Below are 22,212 nucleotides of genomic sequence, written 5' to 3'. Positions count from 1 at the left end.
GTGGTTTCACACATATTAACTGAGTTAACATTGTGGAATAAAAGAGCACATTCAGTGTCCGCCTGACACCCTTCTAATAGTAGAAGTTTGTGCCTCTCATATCACCGAGTTCTTTAAGATTAAGCAAAGATTCATTGCTGTAACACAAAGGAATTTACTGTAACCTACAGAGATATTTTTTTCTGACCTGCCATACAGGACAGAGGGATAAACCCTATACTTTTCTCTGCGTGTGTGCGAGTGCGTATTTGTGATTTGACTTTGCAGTTCAGAATCTATATCATAATCAGCTCAGTCAGCAGGATGTCAGTCTGTGCACTGATTGGTCAGCATTTAGAGCCCTCAAGGTGAGAGGTTGAGACTCATTGCAGATGGCTGACTCACAGCATGTTTAAGCCATCAGTACAACTTGATGCAAAAAAGCTCCGTGCTGAAAATATAACAGTGAGGCTCTGGAGTATTACAAGTCCCAAGCTACATCGTGTTGGAAAAAAATAAAAATAAATAAAAGATACAGGTCAACGTCTACAGTATGGTGACTGTAAAAGCAGTGGGTGATCTTGTTCTTAGACAAAAGGTACAATTAGGTAGTTGATGTTAACACCTGAGGCAGACGCTAAACAGAGGGACTATGCTGCTCTGTGTTCCATCAGATTGCTCTGAGTTAATTTGTCTAAATTGGTTGTAAACATACCAATTTAGATGTTTGTAGTTTAACATAGATTATATGGTTCTTTGTTTATATAAATGAATAAACAGTTAAGAGAGACGTTTACAACAAACTGGTATTTTTTTCTCGTACATATTCATTTCACACTTCTACGCACACACACACACACAGACAGACATCCGTACGGACATAGTTAAGTTGTTAATTACGTAAACAGTGACTCGGTGCATTTCAGCATCTAAATGTACGTCACAAAAAGTTTTGAACGTCATGAAAAAGTTCAGTACTGAGTTGAGTCACTCATCTCAGACTGTTGGCTATTATGTAGATACATCAAACAGTTACTTGGTGCTATTTAAAGAGTGTGGCAGATTGGTATTGAACCTCAACAACACAATAATCTCCCCCCGGTGGTCAGGGTTACTTCCTGGCAGTTCAATTTCCTGCGAGTCTCACCAACACCAGTTGAAGCATGTGTATGGGAGCTCACTTTGATTCGTGTGTGTGTGTGTGTCCATTAGTGGTGATGTATGTGTGTGTATGTGTGTGCGCGTGTGCTTAAATGTGGATTGCAAGCTTTTTTCCTCTAATTTCCTCTCTACCTGTGCCATGCTGAATTGCTTCCTGAAAGTGATTGATTTTATACCTAATGGAGACACCTCCTTTTCTGTCTAGCTTGCTTCATGTCTCTCCATGTCAACGGGGCATTGTTTACGCACACTGCAATAAAAAAATAAGATTATAACATGCCATGATATCATATTGCCTGGCAGAACTCTTCCACATTCTATTCTCTGTGACTGAGAATTCAGATGGTCAGAATGAACCTGTCAAAATCATCAGATCGTTTTGTTTAAGATCTATGTCAACTCCTGATATATATTTTCTTCCCATTAGTTACTGAAAAACACACTTCCCCTTAACCCAGCTGTATTTACCTAAATGGAATTAAGCCATTATTCCAAGGGCTTGCTAAAATTCAATGAGCTTCTTTTATGGATTTCGTGATACATGTGAAGCAGAGGGAACAGAAAGACAGGTATGAATGCATGTATAAAATACAGTCATGAATAGTTACTGATTTTCCCTGCAAATTTCCAATTATGAGTCATATTTTTATTCACATACTCACTCTGACAGCAAGGCTAAGTGACATGTAAAGCATGTGAGACTTGGGTGGCTCAATAAACTTTTTTTTTTTTTTTTTTCTTTGACGTTCCTTTTTTCAAGGGTAAATAGGTTCATGGGTGACTCTTGCTTGTTCAGACATTTATTGAATGCATTTTTAGTTATTCACCCTTCTCAGCAGGCCTAAAACTAGTACAGTATGTACCGACTGCTGCAAGGTCTACTCACTGAAAGCAAAAGGGATCTAGGCCCACATTCAGAGGAACTCAAGTTAAAAGGCTGTTTCAATGTGACGTGTGTAAAATAGAAGACTTTTACCCCAATAGCATGGGACAGATGTATTTATTTTTTTCTCAAAAGGTTTTAAACAATTGATTTGTGCTCTTGGTTTCATTGTGAATCTAACCACAGGATACTTTACTAAAAGGGCTAGTTAAGATTTCATTAAGTTATTCACATTTGTTCCCTTACCTGTTGTAAAAAATACACCAAATCGCCATCAGCTCTTTGGAAGAATATGAGTCATAGCAGTGGTGAATGGCTGACAGCTAACTAGATTTTCATTTCTAATGCAACACTATATCAGCGAATATGAACAGGTTCCAATTTCACAAGTTCAAGTTTCATGGTGTCCTGTTCATTTGATCAACATTTGTTTCTTTGTGTAGTCATTTTTTGGATTTAGCATCTGGTGCGCAATGGTGTCCAAGATGATATATTTCTGTGTTTTCAGATATTGTAGTTGTTCAAGCTCCCCAAAATTGGACAGTGTTAAATTGTAGGCTGCAGGATTCTGGTGTTGGGATCAGAATGTGGTATAAACATGACAGCATCGGTCCATTGACCAAAAGTAAGGCTGCTGCTGGAGGTGCAACGGTGTGGGTGGTTGTTTCTTGACACACTTGGAGCCCCTTTGCACGGGATCCTACCGCAGGAAGATTTCCTACACCTTCTTGAATGTCTACCATGAAGAATTGAGACGATCCACAATTCAAAGGGGAGCCAGCCTGTAGGAGCAACATGTACCTTATAAAGTCTTGAGTTTCAGGTACTTTCTGCCTCTTCATCTCATCTCAGAATCAAGGCAGTCTGAAGTGCAAGTTCCTTTTCTCTTTCTCTACCTACATAGCCAGCAAAGTCAGTCTCATAGGACTTCTAAAAAGCAGCCTGTGAACAGTGTGAGGAATGTGTTGCTTGCCGTCAGTGTTGCTAACATAAAATTTGAAAGGACTGTCAATAAAAAGGGGACCACTACCCTGCTTCACCGCATGTCGTCTCAGCTCTTTCTGTCACTCTTTTCTTCCTGGAATCCTTTGAGTTCACCCCTTTTCAACCAGCTCGGCCGCTCAGCTGCTGACCTATAAAATATAGAGTCTGTCAACATCTGTTGAAAGACGCGACGAGCCATGCTGATGATGGGATTTACATACTATTAATGATTTGGGAAAGGGAAAAGTGTGCTGGGAGGGTTTGAAGGAGGGACAGTGGGCAAAGGGATCTGTTAATGGATGATGTGTGGATGTGTTCCAAATGTTAATGTGCCATTTCAGGACCAAAGTAAAGGTCTGCGCATTGAAAGCAAGAAATAAATGGCCTCGGCGGTAGACAGATCTATATGGGAATTGCTGACTTGTTCTTTCTTTTTCTTGTGACATGAAGTGAACTCTAAATATTGGACATGGTGTGTGCTCTCTACTACCCACCACCTTATGCCCTACAACATTTTTCCCTCTCTGTGAAACCATAGCAGTCACTTTTTTAATGTCTTGAACTCCACATGTGGGATTTTCCTATTGTGTAGCCCGTACACAACAGAATCAACAAGATCCAACATTTTATGTGGGTTTTATTTTTGTTTCAACATCTCTGTTCAGATCTTTGAAACCAGAAACAATAAAATGACCGACTCTTTTTATGACTAGGTTTGTAAAATACAAGTTTAAACACCAGTACAGCCTGCTAATTATGTTGCATGCAATTGTTTGATTTAAAAGAACAAGGGTGTAAATTTAAAAGGACATTTGGTTTGATGAAACCAAAGAAAAAAAAAATCCTGCTCATTACATTTCTTCATTGCAATTGTGTGGTATTGAACTGGACAACCTTTGTCCTACGGTTGATGTAAACAATAACGAAATATCAATATTTTGACATTGTTTATATGTGCAAATTAATGTGATTGGTATTTGTATGTGTTGATTTTAATTTTACTTTTGATCATTTTAATACATTTTCTGTCATGGTTATCTAGATATTTTGTACACCTTTTGAATGTGATTGGTTAGACGCTTTGAAGAATCACTGAAATGTGAATGGTATCCTGAATGTGTGTGAGTGAAATGTTGCATATTAAAATTTTGCAAATTTTAACAGTTTTCAGGATTTTTTTCTATTTTAGTTTCCTAAAAACAGAAAAGAATCCATTTTGCTTTTTGGTCAGAGTTGTAAGGCAGGTTATCTGTCTCTATGGATCAACATGGCCATTTTTCACCTGACTCCAGCATATTACATGATTTCCTTGGGTGCCGACATGCCCTGTTCCAACTGGTCCTACTGTTCTGACCTCCCCAACTGACCCACAAAACTCTTTGCCATCCACCTCCATCCCTCCCTCTGCAGCTTTTTCTCTGCCCCCCACTCCTCCTCCGTCTCCTCAATCCATCCGGGGCCAGCGTCTGATGGATGGCCCCTGAGGAGGAGGTTACAGGAAGGTTTAGCTCTCCTGTCTGGAACTTTTCTGGGCTACCGTGGTGATATAGAGAGATGAATTGAAACAAAATTGGCCGAGATTTGAGGGAAGAAAAAGATGAAGGGGGGAAAATGTGTTATGGGCAAAGTAAGTGCAGAAGAAAATGTTGAAAATTGTCAGTCTGAGCAAACAATTCCTTTCCAGTGTTTCACTTGCCGTCTCTACCCCCTTTTCCCAGCCGACCTACACACTCATATTTTTCACCTGTGTCTTCCCTTCCCCCATTCCACCCCTGTTGTCTGCTGTCAGTAAATTGACTGGGGACTGCTGTGGATTCTGGTACATGTTGCTACCATTGCTAGAATGTGCTCACTAAGTATTTGTTTGGGCTGTCAAGGTGTCTCCTGAGTGCCTGCATGCCTTCTGCTGAATATTTATCACTTACTTAATACCGTTACAGCGCCCCACTCTCACCCCCAGAGAATTGGACTCTCCTCCACCTCCCACGTTCATTCTTTTTCGCTCCCACTGTTCCGGTTTTACTCCCAGTTCTGTTGTTACATTTGCTTTTGTCATGTTTTTTAACCTTGCCGTTAGAGCTTCCTGAGCAGCACTTTATTGCAAAGGCACACGCTGGTGTTGTGTTGTTTTCTCTGAGACTGTTTTTACGACTCAAACCTAAACCTCATGTCCACGTTTATAAAGTCATGCTACAGTTTATGGGCTCTGTCAACTTGCCTGGGAACGTAAATTCTGGCTTTAGATCTATTTTCACTGCCGTTTTATTATCTTTTAGTTGTAGGTATGAGGATTTTTTTAGCCAACTTTTCTAATAGTTTTTTTTTTTCTGTTCTATGCAAACTCTATATTATAAATATTTGAGCTAGAGAAGTTGATTAATATGAATATTGTTGAAGGTGGTGCACCAATAGCCATCCTGTGTATGAATGGAATGTTAATGGTTTCCAATCAGTGCAACTGTTTCATAGGAAAGTGGAGAAATTTTACATCAGACCGGTCCGCTGACTGAAAATGCTTTACATGCTTTGTTGTCAGTGCATGTTTTACTCAGGAAACATATTGGTGATGCACTGCTTCCTGTCCCCACTTTCTGAGGAAATGCTTGTAGGCTTCTGTCTATTTAATTTCAGTTCAATTAAAGCTCGTTTCAATTCGGATTGTTTCTATTGTGACAATTAACAACACATGTTGCAATGATTACTTTGTCAATTCAATCAAATCATACAGGCTCCAAGTGAAGTACACATTCGAAATTAGTCGTAGTTGCCAAACAATGCATCCAACTTCAGTCTACTGTTTAAACAGACTATAAACCTTTCTAAAAAAACCCAGCAGTACAGTTTTCATTCCTCCTGGATGAGCATCTAGTGATAATCATGAATAACATGCAAATATCGCAGGTATTAAAAAAAGAAGACATTTGATGCATTACAAAGAGAGCTGGTCTTCAAACTAAAATGGTCATTCAAATAATCAATAAAGTCACATATGATAAACAATAAATGGCAAAAAGATAACGTGTAGTGAAACATACAGTAGGACACAAATACTGTTTTTAAAAACCAGAAGGCAGTCATCATTGCAGTGTCTGTTCGTGCATCGTTACAGATTGAATCACCTGCTCGAATATGATTTGATTTACTGTATTCAAAGTGTATATAAGTTTGTGGTTATAATGTAATGAAATATAAAATAGTCTAAGGGCAGTGTCTAAAATAAATTCAGCCTGTAAAAAACAGGCCTAAAAATGTATGTGAATTTTGAGAGTTTATTTGAGCTATAGTTGACACGATGATGGCTTTTAAACCTGAATTTTATTCAGAATTGCCCCCAAAAAACATGTTTGCCCAATTAATGCTCAGTATGTATAAGAAGCAGTTTTTATCTTATTATTTACAATAAGTGGTCTTTGCAGCCCTTTAATGCATTAATCATAAGACTATTAGTAGATTGTCGTGTTATATTCAGAATTCAACAACGCAGATCAATTAAATATGAAATTTTGAAAAAAATAAAATAAAATCTGGAGCAAAGAGTTTGAAAAATCTTTATATTGTCCTGTCACTATGCTTTATGGATGTATGAACACGCCATCCCACACTAAGTCTGCTTCTCTCAAGTTTTTTTTCATTTCCCTCCAACTCATCTATGCTCTATTAGCAGTCGGTACGGTAGTGCTGTCCCACATATTGAAGCCATTTTGTCAGGAAATGGTATAATTCCCTCATCTGGATCCCATTACAGGCAGGCGGACTGCTATTCCTGTGATATCTTTACAGCGTAATTAAGGGCTTTGTGTCTCACAGCTTAGCACAAGAAGGCTTTCTTTCTCTCACTGCCTTCTATTGCCTTAATTTACCCTCCCAGTTTAAATTCATCACAACTTCTGTGGAAGCTCATTTTTACACTGGCAAAAATTATACAAAATGCACGGCACTCAACACACATTTATGCTTCCGAGGGTTTATTCACACCGACCACAGAGGTGGTTTAGTGAGGGCAGTTAAATTGAAAACCCCTTTGAGATGGACTAAAAAAGCTTGCATTTCTACATCTTGAGGTTTTCTACATAAAAACATTCTTTTGACCTGAACCATGCAACTTTAAATTTAAACCATCCATTTCAATAAACCTGAATCCTGAAATCTAACCTCCCTCTATAAAAAAACTAAAAAGAAAATAAATAAGAAATCCCACACCTAAATTGCGTTGCAAAAGTATGCACACCCTTTCACATTTCTCATATGCTGGTTATTACAACAACCTTAATAGTCTCCATTTTGATTTTTATGTGGTAGACCAACACAAAGTAGTCATTTATAGTAAATGCCGATACTTGATTCATAATACATAATAAATATATTATTATTTATAAAAGTTTATTATTATTATTATTTATAAATATGTAACATTTATATTTTACCCCTTCCTCTCCTTGCATTGCTTTTTAGTTACGGCGGACGGCCATGTTGTGGTAGGCTTGCAGTAGGGCAGCACAGTACATCACAAATAAATCCCATCAGCACAATATCAGTTTGTGTATTAATATCCTACTTTAATCATGTGAATGACAACAATTGAATTTCAAGAATCACTCTCACAATATGAATGGCAATGCAATATTTTGCATGTCGGGTGGAGTCTCACTGCAGTAGATGGTGACGCCTGACACGGGTGATGCTTACCAAGACAAAAAAAACAAAAAAAAAACAGAGTTTGTTAGAAGCCTACCAGAAATATGGATTTAACAGTTCTTTATGAGATGTTCAAAGTTTTTAATATTGTTTTATAACCTGGCTCTGCTTAAAACTGGTCCACAAATGTATCCCAGAGTTAATTTTTGGTTGTCCACTGTTTTTTTTGTGCTTGGTACTATTATTGTATGTTTTTACTTTGACATTACAATGATACCAAGGACCTTAAAATGGACATCATGCAGTGTCATTAACATACCTCGCTGGCCAGACACCCGCCCCCCTCACCACCCCTCTTTCAAGCCACTTCAGATCCCAAAATGGAAAGATCTGGAAGGAAACGGGATGGGCTCTCATTCCTGAAGCCTTACTGTACTTGCAGAGTAAGAGGCTGGGGGTGGGGGGAGGATGGTGGTACATTTTATGGACATGACCTCATCAAGGGGAGCTGCTTTCCAGGAGCCTAAACATGGACATTAAAAGGTGGTTGTCCCAAATAACCCACATGAAAAGCGCTGGACACAAACACACATGCTAACGCACAGAGTGCACACACATCTTCTCATAGCTCTGGCTGTGCTGTGATCTTGAAAGCCCGAGTCTGTGTCATTGGAAAATCAATATCGCCTGCTTTTTCATCCAATTAATGAGTTACTGCTGGTTGGAGCTGTGTGTGTGTTTCTATGCGTCTTTGGGTTTGCATGTGTATGTGTTTTAATGTAACTTTCTACTCTCGGAATCTATACTCGGATGATTTGCATCTTGTGTGAGTGTTTACCCTTGCCTCGTTGCTATGTTATTACAATTACACAACACAAAGCTTGCTAACTTCAAACAGCATGCCACGTTGCATTTCTATGGACACCAGACAGTGAGGGGTGATGTCGCTATTACCTTTCCAAGCTTGCAGCACTTAACAACTGACACAAACAATAGTGGTATAACAGCATTAGTCCAAAGCCCTGCGTCCACTTCTGGAATGTCCTCTGTGGATGAGCGTAATCCTTCAAGCCTTTATGCACCTGCCTACTGACAACACAGTGCAATGATATGCAACAAAACACAGTGCTGTCCTAGACAACATGTTAGGAAAAAGACAAAAAATAAAAATGTTTGGATATTTAAATTTGTCATGTACAGCACGGCAGAATGATTCAGAAAAAAAGCATTGCACAAACATATGCAATTCTTTGCAATACATTGCAGTTTGAAGAGTGGACATGGCAACATAAGGACAATTCCAATTGCATTGCTGTGAAATAAAATGACTTAAAATTTGCACAGGCAATAAAACTTTGTTTTGTTTTTTTTTCACACATCTTTCTTTAGCTGGCTGTCTTTATTATTGGTGAAAATATGATTATACTTTAAATGTTAAGAGACAAACGACTCCTAAGACTGCCAGCCTTATTGACTGCTCCAACATCCAGTGTAGATTTGCAATAGCAACTTTTTAGAAATGAGAACAACTCATGGTTAACAAACTGTCTTTTTACGGATACACAGCTCATGAAATTCCCAGCCCCACAGTAAGAGCTTTACTCTAAAAGGGTCACTGGTTTGCTGGAACTTGGCTGGGCTCAAACACTCGACAGTACAAATCGTCGTGCGGAGAGGAATATTACAAATAAGAGCACCCGAAGGACAGAATATTGATTTTTCTTAAGATTATTTTCACCAATAACTTTTGGGGTCAAAGAGCAAAGGAAAAATCAGCTTATTGGGAAATAGTTTTTAATGCATTGACTAAAAATAGGAAAGGTAAGGTTTTAAAGAATGCTAATTTATCTTGGCATCTTTTGATCTATGTAATTTTACAGTTTTCACAAACAGTGGTGTAAATTTGCTCATGCTTTTCTAGCTTCACATAGAGAAAACTGCTCAAAGAAAAAATGTGCTGTTTGTAATTCTGGACGTGTTGCAGCAAGCTGTCTGTAATTTGTTATCATTTTTATTTTTAAAGACTGCACAGACATAACTCACCAGAGAATAAAACAATCCTATATTTTTCCTTTATGAGTAAATATAGTTGTTTACAGAGGATTTCAGCCCTTTAGTTAAAATCACAATAATACAATCCCTGGACATTTCAAGCTCATTTGAGCAAAGAATTGACAGTGTTAAAGATGTAGCTGTGTTTAGGAATATGTGTGGATTTTTTGTTGGCAGAACGCTGAGTGGACTGAACGTCCATCTGCTTCATTTATGTGGGAACAATTTATAAAAATGACTTGATGTAATATTGTTATTCATCAGATGTTCACTTTAAAGTCTGGATTGACTAAATATTAAGTAACGGTATAAAAAAAAATAACAATAGTAACATTTACTGTGTCATCTACTGGCTGGGTTGTATAACGTACAATGTTTTGTAATTTAAATACAGTCAAATACACTGTATACAGTCACATAAAATTTTTTCTGACTGTTCCACCCTAAATCAGACAGAACTTTTCCTGTTTTAGACAAGGTAATACTGACTTTTTTTTTTTCCGCTTTGCTTCATTGAAATTGATTCACCGAAATTCAGAAGCTTGCATTACATTTTCCTTTAAACAGTTAATGTATGCCCAAACGATGATGTTATGACTTTGCAACCATCTGCTCGGATAATTTACAAGATTTATCATAGAAGTACACCTGTGAATGTATTTAGGGCAACATCTTAAGTACACAGCTTCCTGTCGATGCATTATTTTAAAAAAAGAACAAAAAAAAGAAAAGAAAAATCAACACCAATTGCCCAATGCTTATATCAGGAGAAATGTGGACCTGCAAAACGTATTTATTTGTGTCAAATTACAGTTGACCTATTGCTAGAAAACACCTTTGGTATCTAGTTCTGAAACTGTTTAATAAAGTCTCCACTGCCTGAGTCAATTTGTTGAGTTCCATGATGTCAAAGCTGTCACTGGGTTAGCTGTTACACAGACATGGTCATTAGCTTTGTCTATCAATAAAGGATTGCATATTTATTGCACTATACTCACCCCAGGCCAGTATTTGAAAACTATGCTGTTGCACTCATTACTGATTGTGAGCAGAGCCTGGGTGGAGCGTGCCCCTGGCTTATGTTACTGTAGCTTCTGCTACCAAGTACAATATTAGTGGCAAAAGATCAATGAAGGCCTGGGAATATAGAACAATGTGTGATGGTATCCCTGTCCTGGATACATTTTTCCCCCCACTTCAACAGTATATTGACAAGTCAATAACAAATTCAACTGACATGTTTAATGCGTAGTGTAAAACACATGCAATCATTTGCAAGACTTGTAATCTCGATAAATATCTTACTGTTTTATTCAACTGAAGCAACAGAACATGTTGATTTTCTGACTTAATGATGTAATGAACATGTTCAATCAGAGCACAAATACAAGGAAAACTTTATTTTTGTCTAAACAACCCAACGTTACCGATTGATCTGTCTGTTTAGGCATCCATCTATATATCCATCAAGTCATACATCTATGTCTATAAAACTGAAACGAGATTAACACGTTTGTTTTTTGTTTTTTTGTTTTTTGTTTTTTACTCCTTTACATGACATACAACAGATAAATGGATTTGGTTTTTCCTTCCATGCCTGAAAATGTTATGAGCACCGGCTCTTATTTAGGTATAAGACTTTCAACGATTAGTTTGTTTATTGTAACTATGCATTAGCTGTAAGCAGCTTTTCTGTTGTGATCAATGATTTATCATTTAATTAAAAGCAGAAGGCAAGAAAGCAGTCTGCCTCACACACCTCTGGTGTTTAACCTGGATGTCAACTATTTCACAAGAAGACAAAAATGATGAGAGTTGACATTTTAAGCCGTCTCTAGCATGTCATATTTTTATTTTTTTTATTATTTGACCTTTATTCATTCAGGATAAATCTCATGGAGAAATGATATTCTCATTTTCAAGAGACTTTTGCAAATAGGAAACAGTATGATGTTTTGAACTATGTTTGTGTTCCACATGAACTAAGGTTTACGTGCCAAACCTTAGGTACTGCCAACAAATATAACCCCTACTTTACTTTATGTCTACCTACGAATTTTGCCATATAAGTTGTTTCATAAAGAGGATTTAGTCACAGGAACTGTATGGCAGACAACTTTTGTTTTAAAATCGTGGCCTTTTTTTTATGTACAATGTACCTTCAAACTCGCACGTGCCTATTTTCAATTTACACATATTTAGCGACACACATGACAGCAGGATGAATACCTTGTTATTGTTGAACTTCAACATAAAGGCAGCTTTTATAAACTCTTCTTCAAGAAACAATGACCATTGTTTTTTTCAGAATAGTTGTCCTCCATCAGTACAAAATCAGTGCTTGACAGTAAATACACAAGGTTAAACCATTTTGTTGTGATTGCTGTTTCTTGAGAGGTAAGAACTGAAACATTTTAAGGGACTCATTTTGTGCTAACCAGAAAATAGTCCGATTTTTTCTTTTTCTTTAAAAAATATGAACTTTAGATCTTACTGGATAAAGCTGCCAGTTGCCATGTAACGCCACACTCAGTGATACACACCATTTACTTAAAAAAGAGGATTGTAGCAGTTGGGATTGAACCTCTTCTCATGTTTTCCATTCACTCACCATAAAACCACTTCTATTTCGTGTCAGGAATCTCTGAGTGGCATCAGATTCACTCAATATGCCTTAAAACATTCTGATATTCCCCTTTAAGCTATATAACAGATGAACCCATAAAATACAGTCTGACGTGTAAACTATTCCATCTCTAATGTCTGAACTGCACATACATTTACCTCATTATATCAAAATTCTTGCATTTATTTCAGAGTTTCCAACAATTTGTCATTGCACTAATGATGGGAATAGCACCACCACCACCTTTTCTCTCCATGAAATGGTGATTACATTTTCAACTTGAGTTTGTTAAAAAAAATTACTCTTTTCTTGGGAATAAAGTTGTTCTAGTAAAACTGTTTCAATGTGCATATGATTTGGGTCTGCAGGTAATTTTTCACATCTTGTTCACTACACTTTGCAGAAACTGATACACATTGAGGTGAGCATGAAGGCGAGTTGATGATTTGTTCACTTTTCAACTTTTTATTCAAGGCTTTCATTTTTTTTATTCATATTTCTACCAGTTTCAGGAGTTTGAATGCACTTGGTCTCTCGCTTGAAGCAACTTTGACACATGTTGCAGTTTACTGAAAAAAAAAATTTGTTGTGTAAAATCTATATTATTGTATGTGTTTTGCTGCGATAATTTGAGGAAGAATTGGTCAGCACTTCCACAACAGAAAACAAGTTGTACAATGTATTTGATTTGGCACAGAGTAGTGCATTTTTGCAAGATTAAATCACAGTCACACATCACCCAAATAAACCAAAGGAAAAGAGTCCAGTAAAACTGCAAACCTTACCAAGAGATGGCTGTCCAGAACTGTATGGTGGAAACAGCACTGCGGGACAATAATCTGGTAGAGTCTGCAAAGAGCTAGAGATTTGGGTGGAGGTTCATCAGAACTCTGGAAGGACAAACAGACATTAGCATACATCCAAAATTGAATGAAGCCTTGCTATGAAGCACTTTCTCATGCATTTCTATGACGTCACAGCAACATAGGCACGACTTTTCTCATGTTGACCTCGACTTTAAAAAAAAAAAATCTAAAGTCATGCAGTGCCTATTACACCGCACTGTATGCATTCGGATCAAAAAGTTGATCCTCTCACATCAGACTCTCCTCTGATTCATCCCAAATATTAGATTGAAATTTTAGATGCTTTTACGGACTTGTATTGGGGTTTTTGTCAATCGTACTTATCCGGAAATCGCAACAATTTCACAAAGTTATAGATGTCAGAGCGTTTATTTGCTATGCGTTTCACCTTGCAAATGCAGCTGTTCAGCTTAATGATCTCTATTAGAGGCCAACCCAAGTGTTGCACCTGAATGCTGCTCTTAATTACACCTTTAATGGAGTCTGTGGTCCTGTGGATTTGTCTCTCCCAGCAACCTTCACAACATTAATTGAAACTCCCCCATCTTCATCAAAGGGAACGTCTCAATTAACCTCTTTGAGAGGCTAGAACCGGTCAATTACACTCGCCCTCTTCTCAGTTCTGCATATCGGCATTCATAGATTACCTGTGGTTCATCTAAAGGCACGCATATTATTTCAGCGTTTCAGTGTTTATGATTGTCTGGTTTTGTGTTACAGTTTCAGTTAGCAACACGTGCAAGTCTGTTCAGCTAAATTGCCAGACGAGGCCAAGTCCTCATTATAGCAGGATTCATTTGCTTTGCATTATGACTTATCAAGATGGACTGTCTCTAACACTTGACGCTCCTTTCAGCTCCTTTGTATGTTCCCCACTTTCCTTTCCTCTTATGTGCAGCACAGTTTGATTCGTCCACAGTCTCTCGTGTTGAGCTGCCCTTCAGAGGAGCGATTGAGGGAGCGACACAGAAAAGAAATCAGAAAAGCTGAAGGGAAATTAGACAGAGATGGATGGCTAAGCAGTGAAATAGTGGAATCCGACAAGCGGAATAGACATGAACCAGACTTCTTTCCTATCAAGCTGCTCCACTTTCAGAGAATAGAAGAGAAAAAAGACAACACATATGAGTGACGTCAAGTTATTCTTTTTCCCTTGTTTTTTTGTCAGTCTTCTTTCTTGTCCTCTGTTTGTTCTTTTCTCTCTGTTTTCGCATTTTTCTGTCTGTCCATCGCGGTAGATTAGCTCACAATCAGTCGAGAGCCGTTACATTCGTCACCCATGGCTGCTCAAGACAGACAGATACACACATGCACCGAAAATACACAACAATGGACATAACCAGAAACAACACACACACACACAGAAACTGGCTGCTTGCCAGAGAGATTACAGAATAGCTCATCACCTGCACACAGTTTAACTGGAATATAATGATGATTTGAAAAAGAGTGTTGTTTGTGTATTTTGGTGCCCGTTACAGCAAAGAATGGAGAGAATCACGTTGTATGTTGGCACACAGTACTCTCCCATTTTAAACAGCTTTTTTTTTTTTTTTTTTTTTTTTGTAGTCCTTCTGTCAAACCTAATGCAGCAGATGAATGCAGGTATACAGTTTCAACACAGTGAAAAAGCTTTTGTCCACTAACAGAGTTTTTCTGTTTTTGCAGCACCTGTCACACAGACACTCAAAAAAGAATGTAGTCTTGAACCTACGTCATTCTTTCAGACAGTTTCTCTTACAGACCTCACTTGTTTCTAAAGTTCTGGCAGTAATCAGGCCTTGGTGTGGCTGGCAAAACTGAAGTCTGGCTTTCTAATTCTTTGGTTAACCATAATTCATGATTTGAAAAGCTTAGTCACTAGCTTCATGTATTAAAACTAGCATTGCTCAATCTTTAAGCCTTACATGTGCATGTTTTTTTGTTTTTTGTTTTACTTTCTACGTTAGTTATGTTATCCTGAGATTCAAGGAACACATTTCTCTATTAAGTCAGTTCTTCCAAAAACAGTAGGAAGAGAAAGAAAGCTATCAGGTAGAGTTATTTGAGCGTGCTGTCTCGCCAGCAGACATGGGCTGGCTATCTTGAGGACATCTCAGTGATCTCTAAAGGAGACTATTCGACCTGGGAAAGTCAATGTTCAACCATTTTCCACAATGCAGAGCCTCAAGACAAATGTGATGGGTAGTGACACTCTGGAGGAGTTAGAGGAACTTTCTGGAGCTGACGAGATCAGTGGCCATTTAGATGTTCTTTGGTACCCTCCGACACACCTAGACAGACGGGGCATTGGGTCTGCATTGAGAGAAGAGGAGAAAAGGAATCGTGACGAGATAAAGATAGAAGAAAATTGCCGTCGGTGTGTAAGATTGCACTGTGTTCATAGAGAATCGGGAAAGGCACTTTTGAGAAACAGTTCTGAAATATTGTTGTTTGGTTGCAGAGATTATTAATCAGTGTCTGGAAGCTTTTGCCGTGATGGGTTGTTGTATACCTTGTTAGCCCCAGAATGCTGTGGCTGGCTCTTGGAATACGAATGTTTTCAATTTAAAACTTTTCCACACTGTTCTCCTCTGAGTTTAATAAGACCTCAGCTCAACCCTGGCTGGTGAGATAAGTCAACATGATTATAATGATGTACAGCTAGCTACTCATTTGTTTCAAAGCTTTGCATGCTATTGACAGCATTTAGGCTAATGCTAGCAATTTGGTTCATTTTAACTTGTACAGAATGGCATAAGTCCATGTTACTCAGCGTGCTTGTGACTCTCCACCTGCTATTAAGTACATTGCAGCTTACTTTAGCATTCATGCTAATTTGTAGCATCAGAATGCTGGGCACACTTTGGCAGGCCCCATTTAAATTTATCCAGAAATGTTCTAGTTTTAGAGCTTTATTCTACTGGTGCTCAAGTACTGCTCAAGTGACAAAATATTTTGATTGAAGTCATGGCTTTGAAAGCACAATTTGTTTTCATCACGTTGTTTCAAATGACGCTAAATACTCCAAAAATCACTCTCTATTCCCAAGACAGTTAAAACTATTTCTCAAAAAATGGTTAATTAAATTGTCTTGTTTGTCAAAGTCATAAAGTTCCAGTCATTCCTGAATGATCTAATCTAATTGTGTTTTGTTCTCTTTTTTTTTTTTTATCTCTCCTTGGTGCTGCTGTTCCCTGGTTGTCACGCGAACAGGTAATGTATTTACTTCAGTTGGTATTTTTTTTCTTATCTGGAAAGTTGTCGCTGATCCTAACACTTCACAGTGTTAAGATCTTGTCTATAGTGTGACAAAATGTGGCAATGACGAGGGGTTGTGAGTTCTTTTGCAATACTGTAAGAGTAACGGTACATAGAAAGCAGCCGGTTTTGACCTTTGCCTCTCATTTTGGTTTCATCTCTTCCAACCCACTTTTCTTTTCCAATTTGATGTTCGTTCAACCCTCTATCAAGCTCTCTTCAGCCCTGTTATTTGCTCTCTGACCACTGCAGCTCTGCCTCGACCTCTGATGGTTTAGCAGCACTTTAAAAAAAAAAAAAACTGCCACTCCGACATAAAGATATTTTACTCAGACTAAATTAGCATCCTGGGAAGTGAGCTTTGTTTTATTTACCCCAAGCTTTAGAAAGGGGACATATATCTAAATGTAAAATATATTGCATACCACATTTTGCCTTTGCTGAGTCAGCTGTCTTTGACTTGTTCACACGCAAAACGAATTCAGTAATTTGCATAAAAGCAGCCAGTGCATGATGTTAGGGGGCGGAGGTTGCCATTTCAGCAATCTACAAACCAAAGTATGGGCACAGAAATTGTGAGAAGAAATAACATTCTTGCTCTAAAGTACATTTCAAGTTTAAAAGCAATAATAGACTTTCATGGGTGAAAATGTAGAAAGGTGTCAAACTTCAAATAGTTGAGGCATCCCTTATAAAACAATTTTACTGGCAATATCTTGTTTGCATTAATTCATTCTTGTTGTGAAATATTAGTTTTACTTTTCACTGATAGTCCTGAACTCTCCTCAAGGAAGAAAACGTTTGATTTCCAGAAAGTGAAACTGCTGCCATATCTGTGTTTTAGTGTTTTAGTTTCTTAAAACATGAATTAGAAATGCACAAAGCTGGTTATTGTTTTCAAATCAATTTTAATGACAAGAAAAGTTTGAGTAGCTACTACAGTTTTTTTTTTTTTTGGGGGAACCTCAGAGTTCGTCCACTTCTAGTTGAACTCTAAAGAAATGTTCTTATTGAACATTTTAGAGGTACATTTTGTCTCAGGGGGTAGGAGAGGAGCTTGGGGGGTAGGGGGGAGGGAGAAGACCAAGGCCAAAGGAGTTGGTTAAACCACAGGAAGGCAGAAAAAGACACAGTTTGAACTGGGTGGATATGTAGAGAGAGTTGTAGCTTGCTCAGATATATGTAAGAGGAAAACCTCTCTGAATGGAGAGGCTAGCAGAGTGATAGAATTAAAAAAGTAAAAAAAAAAAACAAAAAAAAAAATGTTTTGGGTGAAGTGTTTTGAAAAATGTATATCTTGTGTCATTTCTATGTTGCCTTGCTGTTGAGACTGAGACCTCAATGAGCAGGCAGAGCTGTTTTGAAGATCTTTGCCACCACAAGTCATCTCTCCTCCCACCGCATTTCAATCAGACCAGAATAAGAGTTGATGAAGGGACATACGGCCACAATGGACCTCCTTCTGTGGAGACTTAATATGGAGAGAGTGCAGTAATCCCATATTTTTCATCTGCCTCCCTCCCTGACAACCCCACAGGGATCTGAGACATCATCAGATTTCTGCTTCCTCTTTTATCTGATGTAATGGATTTGAAACAGCCACAACCTGGAACAGAAACTCAGACCAGCTTCTCCCCCAGGGGAGATGGGTGAGTCTAGTATATAGAGTAGGGGTAAAAAAAAAAAAAAAGAAATTCAGAATTTTTCAAGATTCTTTAATGGAGTCCAAGCATATCGGTATTAATCATCAGAGAGATTGAAGAGCTGGTCATCATTTTAAAATATTCAGAATTTCATATTTCAGTCCCAAGTACTCCTCGTTCAATAGCTGCAGGTGGGTGTGCTTGGCAAACGTGTACCAAATCTCAAGATGCCCCTCTGTTAATAACATGTTATCTTGTCTTTTCCATTGTGGGGATTATTGAGCCTCTGTGCAATGTTATATTTATTCAGGCTGAAACTGAAAGTCATGGATTGCTAATTAAAATAAATAGGAAAAGTAAAATTTGTACAAACATTGGCAAACAGGAAGAATGCCAACTGGCTTTAGCAAATATAAACATCACAGTAAAAGACAGAAAATATGAGCAGCTAAATGGCAAAAAAAAAAAATCAGGTCTGAGTGTGTTTTATAAGTTGATGCCAAGTTTACAGCAAACATCAGTGTTTAATTTAACTTGAGCCAGAGCTAAAACTGGAACATGAGAGGCAGTATGTCTAAAAAAAAAAAAAAAAAAACAGGCGAGTTTCCCCGTCAGTTTTCCTTAAGCGGAGGGTTTTTGTAAATAATCTCCTTTTCTTCAGCTTTGTAATGTTTTTGAAATCTCAGGTAAAAAAAAACCAACAAAAAAAAAAACCGTGTGGAGTAAGCATCTCCTTTGCTAAATTTTACACCTAGAAATCTCCTTACTCTGCCAAAGTTTCTGTTACCTGTTGTGTGATGAGACAAAATGTTTCAGGTTAAAAAAAAACAAAGAAAACAGCACATTCAGGACCGTAGCAGGACTTAAGCAGTTAAAAGGAAAAGACGTGGTAAACATTGTTGTCAGGTTGCTCTTAAATTAAGTGTGTGAATTTACAACAATTCATTTGAAGCACTGTGAAACTTCAACTTCTATGGATAACCAAAACTATGATTACTTATTTTTTTATGGCTCTTGGATTATACCCTACATTCAGCCCCAACCTTTGGAAGTATAGTGGATATGATACAACAAATTGAAGATTTATAATGGAATTCAGATGAAATCTGAGGAAGAGATTATTACAGAGATATAGAGACCAATGAGAATTTAGTAAAACTTGACAAAAGTGTTTTTTGTTTTTTTTTGTGTGGCAAGTTTATTGGTATTTTCAGCACCGACATCCAAACGGTTTCCATAAGGAGATGTGACCTTGCAGCACAAATTCAAGTCCATCTGCCCTCTGCTTGAGCAGCAGTCTGAGCCCTGATGCGGATCAGTTTTATCGGCGAGACATAAAAACACACACACTCTGCTAATCTCGCTGTGGGCGATGTTAAACACCCAACTCGCTCTCCGTTATTCTGTGTAATTATTCTTCGGTGGCTTTGTGTCACTGTTTATCATCACGCTCTGCTTTCATCTGTGGTCTTATCCATAGAGACAGCCTCCTGCTGCCAGCTTCACCAGGACCATGGCCAGCTACATAAACATTTCACTGACAAGGACGGTCAACTGTTTACTGACAAAGCAAAAGTCTTACTGGCAGCAGCCACATATGGGTGTGGAGATGTGGTTGCGCGTGTGTGCATGTTCGTACTTCTTTCTGTGTCCTTGCGCCTCAGCGAGCCTCTGTGTGCCTGTTCCGAATGCGACGGAGAAGCAAACAGACGATGACAAAGAGAACTCCTGATGTACAGACACTTTTTCAGTTCGGACACCTCCAGGTCTCTCTGTAGGAATCCATTTGTTGTTCCTAATGCTGAGTGCATTGATTTTTTTTTTTTTTTTTTTTTTTTTTTTAAGTCTCCATTCTGTCTCTGGGCATCAAAAAAAAAAGAGCAAGAGAAAAAAAGAAGAAAGCTTTTAATTTTCATAAACTGTTTTTTTTATTTTTTTTATTTTTTTAATCAAAGCTCTTTCTATGCCACTCTGCATTTGTCCCCTCAAAAATTATCAAGATCTGTGAAGGTTAGTCAGTCACATTCACAATATTTGCCCGGGAGTATTGATTCTGAATCGTGCATAACCATTTTAATGTCTGGTTTCTTGGAGCAGACATTAAAATGTGTCAGCGTTGCACATTAGCTTATTGATGAACGACAGCGGGTCTGTCTTGACAAGCTAGGTGTATGATCTGAATTTCGAGTGTAAAAAAAAAAAAGGAACGATATTTATTAAAAGTACAACATTTTGAAACCATTGAAGACTGTAAGAAAGTATTAATTCTGCGTTACTAGAACCCTTCTTTTTAACTTTTCAAAAAATATCCGCCAGCTTTCTGCAGTCATCTTTTCTAGACAGCACAAACGGCTCTGGTCTCTGAGATGCTATTCATGTAATATGTATAAATAAAAAAAAAAAAGCCTAGGGTTTCCCTTAACTGTATGCATGCCGTCTTATTTAAATGTGGAGCAAAGTATGTTAAAGCAAAAATACACTCTTTCTTCCTTCCTTTTTAGTAGCTAATGTGTCAGTGTGTCTAGGTTCAGATTTAGGACATGCAAACCCAAGTTTACACACGCAGCACCTGAGGATAGCTCCATTTATGTAGTACTTACTTTCCAGTAGTTTTGAACTGTACTGGAACCCTGCCTATAATGCTTGACTGATCCTACTCCCACGTGTGCCGTCTGCCATCAGTTCTACATTTGCCAGCTTCTGTACATATTTTGTACATTATTCAAAGTATGTCCAAAATCAAACCATACACTTTGGATTTTTAACTTCTTTTTTATTTTATTTTTTTCTAGTGAGGATGTTATTGCACCTCTATTACTTGCTCATAGATCATAATTAAATTTGTAGATCTGAGAGAGGGCGGGGGCGGGAAGCAACATTTTCTATTTTCAAGGAAGCATATTCAAATTAGTCGCATACTGATTCATTTGCAGACATTACAGGTGCGGTGATTTTTCATTTGACTCTGTCGATTTTAAAGTGCACGCACACGAGAGTGAGAGGTCACAACATTTAATTAGTGACAGCCAGTGAATCGGCTGCTCAGCCACCTCATACTCTCACTTAACCCCCTCATCTGTTGGCATTAAACCAGTGAGGACCTTTTTTTTTTCTTTTTAATTTAAAACACAAGTGATAGACGGAAATCATTTCACAGTTAAATGAACTATGAGCATCACCTGATGCCAGTGAGGGATTCCTCAAACCAAGGATATTACTTTTACAAAATGTCTGACTTATGAGGCTGACTGCTGTAACCCTCTGGGTAGCTGCAATATGTACTCCGGTTGAAAGCTGAAAGGGCCGCTGTTTTATTGTTCTTTTATTGTCTGAGATGTCTTTGATTAAGTTCAGCACAGTGGTTGTTCGTTTTGAAGACAAATGTTTCTTAGCCCGCAGTGGTGTGCTGACTAGAGCAAAGACTGAACCAAAGTATTAATGCGGCTGATGTCAGCGCCGACGTGGACTACATATTTCTGTGCAGATGTGTCTGAGTGGGAGAGGAAATTGGTATGAGAACAGCAGCTTCTGGCATTTTGCAAGCCCCAAGCCACATTCACTCACTGGCAGACAACATATGACGGTTGTCCAGTGGGTCCATAGGAAGCAGATGCTCGTGTCACTGGTTGTTTAGTACAGTAATCAAGCTGCTTAGAGCAGCCAGACACAACTCCATGGCGTTCGACTGCGAACACTCGAAGGTCAGACAGACATTTGACACATCGACCAAGTTCAACATATACAGAAAATATACAAAAAAAAAAAAAAAAAATCAACCATCTTGCTCATTGAACTTAATCAGAGTGATGGAGCAATATCAAGTGCGGATTTTCTGCATGAATGGCAGGGTCAACAGTTCAAAGCGAGCTTGAAATCCAGGTATCTGGCACAAATGGCGCTATCGGATCCAACAGGAGCTGCTGGATGTCTAAGCCAAGGCTTACATGCCTGTTCTCTTTTGTTTGGCTCAAACAAAGCAAAGAGGGTCTCAGTCCACTTTCAAGAGCGCTTGAAAGGTTAGTTTGTGGCAGACACGCAAAGCCAACCACCCACAGAACTGTAGTCGGTAACATTCTCACCTGAAAAGCTAAATTGCAAATGCATTTATGACATCTGCTTGCTGTTGATGGCAAATATACATAC

General features: G+C 38.2%; 1 protein-coding gene across 1 annotated transcript in view; it reads left to right on the top strand.

The window, feature by feature from the left end:
• Positions 1-22,212, top strand: part of sdk2b (sidekick cell adhesion molecule 2b) — a 311,947-nt gene that overhangs the window by 126,620 nt on the left and 163,115 nt on the right. The window lies entirely within an intron of this gene.

This window comes from Poecilia mexicana, unplaced genomic scaffold (assembly GCF_051168715.1).
Source record: "Poecilia mexicana isolate PSO_F unplaced genomic scaffold, ASM5116871v1 scaffold_19, whole genome shotgun sequence".
NCBI lineage: Eukaryota > Metazoa > Chordata > Actinopteri > Cyprinodontiformes > Poeciliidae > Poecilia > Poecilia mexicana.
This window is presented reverse-complemented; position numbering and strand designations above follow the sequence as displayed.